Source organism: Halichoerus grypus, chromosome X (assembly GCF_964656455.1).
Source record: "Halichoerus grypus chromosome X, mHalGry1.hap1.1, whole genome shotgun sequence".
NCBI lineage: Eukaryota > Metazoa > Chordata > Mammalia > Carnivora > Phocidae > Halichoerus > Halichoerus grypus.
This window is the reverse complement of record NC_135727.1, coordinates 100367522-100380739: the sequence shown is the minus strand read 5'-3', so window position 1 is coordinate 100380739 and position 13218 is coordinate 100367522. Positions and strand designations below refer to the sequence as shown.

Genomic DNA, 13218 nt, shown 5'->3' with positions numbered 1-13218 from the left:
GCCCCGGCCTGAAGAGTACTCGCACCCGATCGGCACCACTCCTGACTGTGGCACAGCAAACTCCCATTTAAAGAAAACTGCCTAATACGTCACCCTACTCCCTGCTTTTCCTCTAATTAGCCGATGTCGATAAATGGGTTTGTGTGTGGAGAAAGCAAAGGAAACGAGCATCAGGCCTGGATTCTGGCCGCCTCCTTTTCCCTGCCTCCCGCCTAATCTGTAGATCTATAAATGAGCATACCTTCCAAAAAGCAAAAGAATCAGTCACAACCTGTCAGAAAACAACTATTTACTAACTTATTCCAGAAGTACTAATCTTTGTTTAATATGTTACTGATTTTCTAAACTGTTTAGTATGGTTTATAATGGCATTGACCTACAAGATACCATGCTTTACATCAATTAATACCTAGTTTATTAAAACATTAAAGTTTGCCATAGACAGTTAACTGACAAACTGAAAGTGTGTATGAAAGACACTTATAAGAAATTTCCTAGTGAACTTAAGTATTAAGTTTTTTTTAGATCAAGCCCTGCATCAGGCTCCATGCTGGGTGTGGAGCCTGCTTAAGATTCTCTCTCTCCCTCTGCTCCTTCCCACCCTTCTCTCTCTCTCTCTCAAAAAAAAAAAAATAAGTTTTTTTTAATGGCTTATGGGAGCTCTCTAGTACATCCCAGACTCTTACTATCTTTCTCTTTTCTTCCTAGAAGAAACAAGCCAGTACTATGCAAGTATGAAGCCCCTCTAGGCTTCGTGAGATAATCTACAATTAACTATTGGAAAGTGTGTGCATAATTAAGTAAACATCACTACTTATAGAAAATGTGTGTGTGTGTGTGTGTGCATGCACACACACACGAACATGTGCACACGCACACACATATGTGCAGAGAACTTGGGAATAGGCTAAAGAAAAGAGTTCTAAACTATGTAAGAATACTAATGTTGCTCCATTGTTGGTAAAAGATAAGATTCATGTCTATTCTTTTACAGGAAGTGTCTTAGTCTACTAGGGCTACCATAACAAAATACCACAGGCTGGGTGGCTTAAACAACATGAATTTATTTTCTCACAGTTTTGGAAGCTAGAAGTCCAAGATCAAGATGCCATTAGGGTTGGTTTCTGGTGAGGCATCTGTGTCTTCACATGGTCTTCCCTCCATGCATGGACAGACAGAGAAAGAGAGAGGTAAAGAGAGCATGCTCTGGTATCTCTTCCTCTTCTTACAAAGACACCACTCCTACTGGATGAGAGCCCCACTCTTATGACCTTATTTAACCTTAATTATGTCCTTAAAGGTCCAGTCTCCAAATATAGTCACACTTGGGATTAGGACTTCAACATACGAATTTGGTGGGGGGGAGGAGGAACACAGTTCAGTGCACAGCGGGGTGGTAGCATGACATACAGAAAGTCCTGGACATTGGAATATTTTTGACCTGATTTTGAGTACCATTGATACCAATTGTGTGGCCTTGGACAAGTTACTTCATCTTTTTGTGCCAGTTTCCTCATCTGCCTACCTTGCATATTGTGAGCCTTTAATAGGTATAAACTATTATTTTCATCTTTTGTGTCAGGCAATTTCATTACAAGGACTTTGCTTTACTCTTCATATAACTTGTCAAAAACTATTATAATAGAGTTCTCTTTTATACTCTGTGTGTGTTTTATTGTGTTCTTATTGGAGGTGTGTGGTTTACTTTCAATTTAGTTGTAAGCTCTTGGAGGACAGGGAACATTACATCTTATTTATCAGGCACCTAGCATAGTATATTTTACACAGTTGACATTTAAGCAGGTCATGATAATTTGGTTGGTTTGAAAGTTTTGGCACCTGCCCTCTTGATTTGGACGCCATTTTCTCTACCCCTACACCTCCTTTAAGTATGGAAGTCCCTATTAATTAATTTTAGTGCATCATATGGGATTTCTGAAGTGCTTCAATTAGTAATTAATGGTTGATGTTTATGCATTATTTCCCACCTCATTATAGGAAATAATTGTCAATATATGTTAAGTTCTGAAACAAAAAGATTCACTTGTGTTGGTGTCAGCTACTGAACTCAAGTCAACCCATTTTCAACAAAGTTTCCAAAAAGGAGGCACAGACTATTAAGTTTAACTTATTTATGTTAGTTACCACACAGTAATATTTTACCCATTTTTATATAAGGGTCTCTGTAAAATCTTTCAAGCCATTGTTATTTATAAATCATATCTGAAGACTGGTTTTCAGGAAAGGAATATGTGGACTTCATTGTGTGTCATTAATAATTTGAAGAAATAGTCAACAGTATTTATTACTGCTAAAAGAAAGTAGAAGACATATTACTTCAAGGAGCTTATGGTCCAGTCTTGGTGACAGAATCTAAGATGATGTAACAAATGAAAATATAATAGTCTCATCAGGATTCAGAAGAGAACACTATTTGACCTCATCAAGATTATAAGTCACTAAAGAGAAGGGATAAACTTACATTTTCTTGCATCTTCCACCATAACTGTTTCAGTGCCAAACATAATTAATGTTCAGTAGACCTTTATTCCATGAATAAGCTAACCAGTTTCTTGATCCACATTGGAAAATTTTTTGACATTCAGTTTCTGTCATTTTTTCTTCATGATTCCAGATGATAAAGATTGTGAATATAAATAAAACAATATTTAAATGACTTGCACTGTCAAAGCAAATATGTATTTATGTATTTTAGCACATGAGTCAACAAGATACACCTCCTTTATTAATAACGCAATAATAGTGCAATTTTTCATATATAATCAAATTAATTAAATGTTTAACAGCATCACTCATTTCTAAACTTCTCTGTGGCCTCCAGCTTAGTTTATCTTCTTAAAATCTGGATGTAGACTGCTGAATTGTGAAGTCCCAGGGTTCTGCCAGGAGCTAATCTCTGGTATATTTCACACAACCACATACCCCTCTATAGGCTAACTTTTTTCTTGACTTCTTCCTATGAATGTGAATGGTACTGCCAGTCTCCTTTCCTCATCCCAGCCACACTGGTCAACAATATCATTCATTTTCTACCTCTTTCTTTTCCTCACCCCTCAAACACAAGCAATGGTTAGGATACGAGGAGTTCAGAGTCTGGCTTGATTGTTCTTTCTTTCAGTTTTCATTGCTTCTAGTTCAAATTATCATTACCTCTTACCTACCCCTAAGTGATCTTCTGGTCACCAGCTTCTCTTTGTTCCAGATACTAGCTTCGATTTCCCCATCACTCAATGTCTATATAAATTTGACCTTGAGTCCACCTTGGTGATGGAATCTCTTACCTCCATTCTATTGCTTACCTTATCCACATACTTGGTATGCCTTGCTTCTTACCATATCCACATATCTAAAGTGTGTCTCTTCTTTAATCCTGACAAAAGCCTCTATTTTCATAAAGCATTTCTTCTTTAAGCTCCTACAATACCTCAAATGCACCCTTCTAGTAACATTACACAGGCTTCCTATAACAATGGTTACTGGTATTTTTAAACCTCTTTCAGGTCATAAGCTGTATTTGATTTATATAGTATCTAATCTCATGCTTTATGTCTAAATTTCATCAGGGAGTTTAAAAAGGAAAAAAGTTTAAACCATCATAGGTTTATGGAAGAAATACAATAAATAAACAAATGTAACAAAGTTTGGGAACACAAGAAATTTGGAACATAAACAGCAAAATCACATATTCAGGTATCGTGTATTAGAATTATCAGGCAAAATCCTGTATTGCTGTATTTCTTAAACAAAAAGATTCTTAAACTTTCCTAGAATTCACAATCTTTAGAGAAACTTAAAGATAGATAGATGAGAGAAAGAAAAATAGAGGTATATGTGTTCATTAAATCATTTTATTGTCCTAGACCTTTTGCATAGAAGATATTACTGGCCTGCTCATAGGGGAATTCATGAGGCATGGCTTGAAACAATGGCTCAGTGGTGGGTTGGGCTACATAATCTTCATTTCAAACCCCAACTTAATTGAATTTATAAATATCAGTCCCTAAAAATTACCTGGGGAAAACATTTTGTCATTATATTAAGAAAGTAGTGGGGCACCTGCATGGCTCAGTCGGTTGAGGAGCCAACTCTTGATTTCAGCTCAGGTGATGATCTCATGGTCATTAGATCCAGCCCTGGGTGGGGCTCCGAGCTCAGCAGGGAGTCTGCTGGAGATTCTCTCTCTCTCTCTCATTCTCTGTCCCTCTCTGTCTGCCCCCTCCCCATGTACGCACTCTCAAATAAATAAAATTTTTTTTAAAAAGAAAGTATATTTTTCCTCCTATTTATCAGAAATACTAGAAAATACCAATTATTAAAGAAAAATGTGGGGTGCCTAGGTGACGTATTCAGCTAAGCATCAAACTCTTACTTTTGGCTCCAGTCATGATCTCAGGGTCATGAGATTCAGCCCCACATCAGGCTCCGTGCTCAGCACAGAGTCTGCTTAAGACTTTCTCTCCTTCTCCCTCTGCCCCTCCCCCCGGCACTCTCAAATAAATAAATCTTTAAAAAAAATAAAGAAAAATGTAATTTTCTGAAGTGTATATAGTACAAAACAGAAGAACTGGAGGTAATTACTATATTTAAGCAGCAGTGTTAATGACTTATACTACAAAGCCATGTAGGTCCTACAAAATGATGACTATTTATGCCTAATGTACATTGAGAGTGAAAAAGTCATGATGCTTAGTAAAGGCTTAAATGTGGTTAGAATTTAAGGCTCCAATTACTTTGCTAGCCCATTCCTGGTGGTTGTCAACATATTTTTATTGTTATTTCATTGACTGGGTCAAGATTTCACAAAGTTCAAGTTATAGAATAGTTGACTCACAAGATGCTCCAAGATAAAGAGAGTCAATACTAATATAAATAATTGCATTAAGAAATGAGAAAGTGCAGCTCTTCTTTACAGAATAATTCTAATTAATAAGTGAAGAAGGAATGAGGGAAATAGAAAATCACCTTTAGGCAATCATCACCGTAAGAATTGGTACAGGCAAGAACTGTTGATTGATGCTAAAATTAGTGGGGAAGTATGATGAGAAACAAGATATTTGCATAGTCTCAAAAGCCTTTCCTCACAAGATATTTATTACCCACAAATGGAAAAAACAGCAACTTTTTGTTTTTATTTAAAGAAATATAACAAACATCACCTAATCAAGGAATCACATTTAACATCACCTGCAATAAGATACTTCAACATCATGAATCCTGTGATATGATTCACTGAGGACAGATTATTTCTTTGGTATTCTTGCCAAAAATACATAACTTCATTTTGATCATTAGGAAAAAACAGATAAACCCAAAGTGAGGAACATTCAACAAAGTACTGACCAGTGCTTTTGAAAGTGTCAGTATCATGAAAGGCGTGGAAAGAATAAGGAACTGATACAAACTAAGGAGACATGAATACTGAATGCAGTATGGGGAGCTATGTTGGATGGTGGACTCAAAAAGATGACATTATTGAGAAGACTAGCAAAATTCAAATAAGGTCTGGTTTAGTTAATGGCATTGTGTTAACATTAATGTTCTGGTTTTGATAATTTGCATTATGGTTCTGTAAGAGGTTAACATTAGAAGAAGCTGAGTGAAGGGTATACAGGAACTCTGTGCTATTTTTTGCAACTTTGTTGCTTCAGATAGACACTGCTTTTAGTGTGAGTGACAGAACATACATATAGAAATAAGGAATCAGGGCGCCTGAGTGGCTCAGTCGTTAAGCGTCTGCCTTCGGCTCAGGTCATGATCCCAGGGTCCTGGGATCGAGTCCCACATCAGGCTCCCTGCCCGGCAGGAAGCCTGTTTCTCTCTCTCCCACTCCCCCTGCTTGTGTTCCTGCTCTCGCTATCTCTGTCTCTGTCAAATAAATAAATAAAATCTTTAAAAAAAAAAAAAAAAGAAGGAATCATTGGTTTGTGATACTGATATGTAAAAAGCATTTTCTCTCTCTTCAAACAGATCTTAGGCAAATGTGTTTTCTCAAAAACCCAAAGGTTCATAGAGAAATGAGAAAAAACAAAAACAAGTGCTAAGGGCCCAGTTCTCCAAATAAAAGAGGAGTATCACAGAAATACGAGGCAGTATGGCTTCATTGATCATTTGTCTACCTGGGATATCAGAATGTTTGTCTAGTACAACATAGATACTATGTTATATATGTTATCATGTAACAACAGAGAATATACAATGTCTGTGTTCTTACAGATTATTTATTTCTGCTGAATAACTTGTAGCAGGGCTATTAATCAAGAGAAAAATGAAGCTGCTTTTTGGTGATGAAAATTGCTTTCCAGTGACTGATTACGCTAATCAGTCTTTTGAAAGGGAAATCAAGAGTAAAATGGCGCATAATTCCATAACACTGCAGTGCACATGAAGAAAAGTAACTCATGCAGAACACAAAAAAGCAACTCTTGAGAAGATGTTGTGGGACAAGTAAGTTTGGGAAGCACTTCTAATTTGAAAATTCTCACTGAATCTTTGGGACACCAAAGGTTATAAGTACTAGAGAAACTGACTTTACTCTTTTCCATTCTATTTCTCAAGTGTATTTGATCACAGTTTCCTTTTTTTTTTTTTTTCCTTGAGAGCTTGTTTGGAGGTTCTAGCAGGGGAGCGCAGCTACTCGTATACCCTTGACCGAAGAACGGTCCTCCTCTATCGGGGAAGGTCGTCCTCTTCGACCGAGCGCGCAGCTTCGGGAGGGACGCACATGGAGCGGTGAGGGAGGAAGGGGACACCTGCCTAGCCAGCCAGATCAGCCGAATCAACCCTGGCGATCAATGGGGTGACAGATGTCGCAGCCAGATCGCCCTCACATCCCTTTTTTTTTTTTTTTTCCATCAAAAACCATGTAACATGTCCAGAGACGTATGTGTTCTGAGGATCTTGGGTGAGAAATGATAATGTAAAGAAGGACAAGTCCCTGAAGGGGTGGTATGACCAGTGTTAATTTAGGACAAGGAATCCTGTGTAAGATAAAGTGGAGAGGAAAGGAGCAGGACGCAGGGAGAGCAAGTCTGAGCAGGGAGGGTGGTGGTGACAAGAAAAGATTAGTGGTACAGAGATAACCAAGTGAGAACACACAAGATGTGAAGACATTAGCTAGACAACTCTCTCCTATTTACAAAACAACAACTATGGATTAAATGGACCTTTTAACATGTGGAATTACTGTTTTAGACTAGTGTTTGCTATAACCCTGTAGGAGTTTCATAATTACTTTCTTAAATTTACTTTCGTTTATTTATTTTACCTGAATGTATATAAGATGTATTTTTCTATTTTATCTGAATAATGTATTTCTGATTGTACGTGTTCAAGAATTTAGCCAGTGATCCCTGAAAAACAGCAGATGACGGGCATAAAGAAGAAGAAGATCTACAATTAAAAATACATTCTTAAATTCCTTACATCTAATTTCTGACCAGTGGCTAAGGAAGTATCAACCTCTAAAGAATTCTTCCGCACACCCCGTTCTCCCCTCACCCCACCCGCCCCAAAGAGCTAAGCCTGTTTGACTCCTTACTTACAGAAAAGTGAGAATTTTTGTCCTCAGCGCACTTTCTGGAAACAGTTATTATGTACCATGGATCTGAAATCGCATAATTTAGATGAAATTTCCATCAAGAGGCCAGGGGGAGAAAAATGCCACATATGGTTGGAAATTTCCAGTTTTCCAATGATAGGTGACATTCATTTCTATATGCAAGTTTTAGTGTCAGTAAGTTAGTTTGAAAAGTTTAAACAAATTTATCATAAACTTGTACTATATCCCTTACTAAAAATCTGTCTAAAATTAATAACAGGATATTCTCAGCTTTGATAACAAGTAATGCTCTGGAACTTTTGCTACCACTGTGCCTAACGGTTCTCTGCCATGGCGCTCACTCCAGCTTGAGTGCTGTAGAGTCGTTCTGTTTTTACGTGAAAGCAAAACTGAATAAGAAATGGCAGTTGTATTTTAATTTGAGGTAACATTTAGAAATGATATAAAAAACTTGCATAATGAGAACATAGGTTTCTAAATCTAAGTCAGTGATTGGGAGGCTTGCTTTTTTACCTCTTTCATGTTTGAAACAGGTTCTTAATAATGTGGTATCAATCTGTTATAAGACATTTATAAAATGGCACTGCATAGATTTATTTACATGTCTCCTGAATGTGATTAAAAACACTTTATACAGAAAAGGCAATGCTGTTATTCATTGACTATTAATAGCATATTTATCAGTTTCTTTATATTAATATAGCATATAAATAGGTATTTAATATTGAAAAAGTCCACTGAAATAAGAATTTTAACAGATTCTTGACTCCAGACTAAAGTAGTTAAATTTTTACCTTTTAAAAATTATACTTGTAAAAAATATAAATAATAAAAAAATAAAAATTCTACTTGTAAGTATGAATGTAGATGAAAAGAACATGTTTGAATTTTATGATATCCAGCCTCTAGAGTACAAAAAGAGCTCTGTGAGAATATAAGTGAGGTAGAAAAAAATTAAAATTGGGTTGCACACTAAAATTTTAAAGCACTCTCTACGATGCTTAGCCAGGAAAGTGTCTTTAAATATTTATTTGAATATGTTACTACTTAGTGTATTTAGGCCATCATCTGGCAGTGATCCCTTAAGCTAGGAATATTCAAATTAACAGGCTCTGGTAGCAAGAGATAATTTGGTATTTCCACACAGAATTGTTAGCCAACATTCTTTAGGTTGTATGGAGTGCTATAAAACTAGAATGAAGCCACAGTCGTGGCTCTCCTTAGTAAATAGAATAGGGTGACTTTAGAAAATCATTGTTCTTTTAGTCTGCTAGCCCCAATATACCAGAATAGATGCTAAACACTAAAAAAAAAAAAAAAAAAAAACTATAAAAAATTAAACATTTGGAAATAACCAAGCATTTATGAAGAGCTGGAGCAATCAAAACTCTATTTCACACAGTGCTGGTGGAAGTATGAGTTGGGAAACAGTTTGGTATTTTCCAATAAAAGTAAACAGGAGCATACTTTATGATCCACAGTTCCACTCCTTAGAACATAACACTTACACATATGCACTAAGCAATGCTTAAAGAATGTTCTTAGCAGCATTGTTCTTAAAGGCAAAAAAAATGGAATCAGCCCAAATGACCTTCCATAGGAGAATGGACAAATATTCATTCATTGTATGAATAAGCACTGGAATATTATACAACAGAAAAAATGAATGAACAGCAGCTGCATGCATCAATATGGATGAAGTTCAAAAAAGTCACATAAAAAAAACATATTGGGGCAACTGTTGGTTAATTGTCAGACTCTTGGTTTCAGCTCAGGTCATGATCTCAGGGTCGTGGGATCTAGCCCCTTGTGGGCTCCCAACTCAGTGGGGACTCTGCTTGTCCCTCTGCCTCTCCCCCTGCTTATGTTCCCTCTCTCTCTCTCTCTCTTTCAAATAAATAAATAAAATCTTAAAAAAAAGACATGCTCTAGGATTATATTCATATAGCACTAAATGAGGTAAAACTAAATAGCAAATGTTTATGTATTAAAAATAAAATAAAAACAAAAGGATAAGTAATATAAACTTTTGAACTATGAGTGTATCTAAATTGAAGAGAGGAAGGGGAGATCAGTGAGGAGCATACAGGGGGTTGTGAGGTACCGATAATATTTTACTCTAAATTTGGTGTTGGGTACACAACCACTTATGTAATTATTACTCATTAAATTGATGTACCCCTTTTTGTAAGTATGCTGTTTTTCAAAATAAAAAATGTGATTGTGAAGCAAAATGATTTTAGGCTTGGCAGTTTGCTCAGACACACACTCTGTCAGATGTGGACTTACTTCTCTAGAGTGGTGGAAATCATTTACAATATTTATGGTGATTTGGATATAACACTTTCTAAGGACCTATCTCCACCAACTTGGTTTTAATGCATAATTTTTTTATACACTGTTGAACTTGATTTACTGATGTTTGTTGAGGATGTTTGCATCTATGTTCGTGAGAAATTTTAGTCTGTTTTCTTGTAATGTCTTTGTCAGATTTTGGTATTAGGATAATTCATAAGTTAAGAAGTGTTCCCTCTGCTTCTATCTTCTGGAAGAGATTGTGGAGAATTGATATAATTTATTCATAAAATGTTTGGTAGCCCCATTTGGATCTGGGGCTTTCTGTCTTGGAAAGTTATTAATTCTTGATTCAATTTCTTTAAAAGATATAGGCCTATTGGAGTTGTCTATTCCATTATTTTTAAATAGAAAAAGAACTCAGATACTGAGGAGTGACATTGGATTTAGACTCTATCTAGATTTTTTCAGATTATTTTAAGTTTTGTTATTGCTTTTCCCACATTTAATTTGACAGGTTTGTTTTTTTTTTAATTGTCTCACCTTTATGGAATCACACCAAAGTATTCAACCTAGTTTTCATATAAGCTACTCTCTCTTATATTGTTTGTATTGCTTTTTTAAAAGATTTTATTTATTTATATGAGAGAGAGCAGGGACAGGAGCAGAGGGAGAGGGAGAAGCAGACTCCCCGCTGAGCAGGGAACTGGACGTGGGACTCAATCCCAAGACCCTGAGATCATGACCTGAGCCAAAGGCAGATGTTTAACTGACTGAGCCACCCAGGCACCCCTGTATTGCTTTTAAATAGTAATTAAATTATACAATTATCAGAACATGTGCAATACTATAAACAGGTATCATAACAAACACAGATCATTCTCGGTAAACAGTCATCTCTCCATGGAGTGGGCCTACAGTAGAGTAGCCTACGAACTCTTGAGTCTTGAGTATGCCCTGAGCATCAGTTGGCTTGCTTTACAGAGACCTTGGAGAGCACTGGTTAATTTGGTGAATTGGTTGAGTAGACATAGATTTGTTAAATGAGCTCCTGATTTATTAAAGAACATATGAAGTATTGTGGTACAAAAGACATCTGAACTAGAAAGCACAGGTGTCCTGACATTTATTCTCTCTCACTTAATCTTCTAGGACTTCAGTTTATTTCTTTGTACAGTAGTGATAACAACCATACCCACTGAAGAGATGTTCTAGACTAGGGAATCACTTGGGATTCCGTGGGGGATGGTAAAGGAAAAGGGAGAGGAAAACACATTTGTAGTGCATGTAAAGAGCTTTGCATCCATTATGTAATAGAATATTATCTTTAGACTACACAAGTCTAAGGTCCTTATTTTAATCAATGCAAATTAAAAGGCTACTTCTGTAAAACAGGATTATTTTTACAACACAGCAGATGGCCACGAATAATGACGTTTTTAAACTGATTATAACAAAAATAAATTTTTAAAAAGTCCGACATGCCAGATGTCTTCACTCAAAACATCAACTTGCTTCTCTTAAAATGAAGCCTGTCTCTAAAAAATAAAGGTATTCCATGACAATCATGAGCATAAGCAATGCATATTAATTCAGTTTATAGAAAATGATGTGCCCCCCACCAAGGCACACACAAAATATTAAAACATATGACCAAATGAGTGTTCAAAGATTGGAATGAAAGTGACAGTGAATTGGTAAAAACATTCAAACCATTAATAAAATGTTTCAGTAGACACTGAAGAGAAGAATGTATCAAAGGAAATATACATATCTGTATATGTTTATGATTCTGCTATATCTTTCTTTATTAAAATTTGTGATATCTTGTCAAGTAATAAAGCATTATCAGAAATCACACTTTCACTTACTTCACTCCAAGGCAGTAGTCCAAAAATGGAACTCTGGTGTTGATCACCCTGAGTCTATGCCAGCCATGAAAAATTGTTCCCTGCAAGGGTTACCACCTTGTCTCTCAGTCTTAATAATCAACTTTAATAATAAGTTTTATTTCTCTTTTACTTTTTTTAAGTAGGCTCCACACCCAGTGTGGAGCCCAGTGCGGGGCTTGAACTCACAACTGTGAGATCAAGACCTGAGCCAAGATCAAGAGTTAGGCGCTTAACTGACTAAACCACCTGGGCACCCCTCTCTTTACTTTTTACATGACCTACCAATTATTTATATAAATTGAGCTTTTATAATTTTAGTTTAAAGTAAACTTTACTTGTCTTTCACTTTAATTCTCTCTCCATTACCCAGTTATCTGGATTCCGTTCAGAATGGCTCTTCCACCCAATAAGCTGGGGAGATGGGCACTACCCTAAGATGCTGAGCCCCCGGGAACAGCTCTTGTGCAAGGTGGAACTGTGAAGTCATATTTGCCATCTCTAGCTTAAATGCCATGGTCTCCCCCCATTCTTACTTAGTTCCCATAGATTTAGTTAAATAAATGCTTCTCGGGCGCCTGGGTGGCTCAGTTGGTTAAGCGACTGCCTTCGGCTCAGGTCATGATCCTGGAGTCCTGGGATCGAGTCCCACGTCGGGCTCCCTGCTCAGCAGGGAGTCTGCTTCTCTCTCTGACCCTCCCCCCTCTCATGCTCTCTCTATCTCATTCTCTCTCTCAAATAAATAAATAAAATCTTTAAAAAATAAAAATAAAAAAAAAATAAATAAATGCTTCTCACTTTGTTGTGAGTCCTTTGATGGATCTCTAGAGACTGAGTGATTGTGTATGCCAGTTTCACCAGCTTAAGAGATGTCTCTCCAGGGGTAAGATTTCCCCAAACTTCTCTACCACCATTCTGGAAGTTCCACCTCCCTCAGAATCTGAAAGATGGTTATTTGAGATACCCTTGGTAAGGCATCATTATTTATCTTCATCCATCAATTAACATATCACCAGATGCATAGCTGTCAGAAGTGGGAGAAGTGGACATGAAAGGGACATGAAAGAAACACCATTCACCTGGGCAGCAGGTAATGTGTTGAAGGGTAGGGCATAAAGTGGTGAATTTTCATTTGCTTAGCAGCTGCTTTGATACCACTACTTGTAGTAGAAGTTGAGCCCCGAGAGACCTGAGAAGATGATGTAGCTGATGTTTCTCAAACTTGAACTTGTACACAAATCACTGTGGATCCCATTAAACTACAGACTCTGATTCAGTAGGTCTGGGGAGAGGTCAGGGCTCTGTGTTTCTAGTGAACTCCCCAGTGATTCCAGCCCTGGTGGCATCCTTGGGCCACACTTTGAGTAGCAAGGATTGAGAGCACTGGGGATGGAATCTACTGAATGAACAGATGGGGAGAAGAAGGAGGGATGGGACTGACAGAGATGTGGGATA

At 36.9% G+C, this 13218-nt stretch overlaps 1 non-coding gene across 1 annotated transcript; it reads left to right on the top strand.

Annotated features, from left to right (window-relative positions):
• Nucleotides 1-11876: 11876 nt before the first annotated feature.
• LOC144380651 (U7 small nuclear RNA) lies at nt 11877-11934 on the top strand. The gene has a single exon (XR_013444873.1). It is a non-coding gene; the product is annotated as a U7 small nuclear RNA (small nuclear RNA).
• Nucleotides 11935-13218: the final 1284 nt, after the last annotated feature.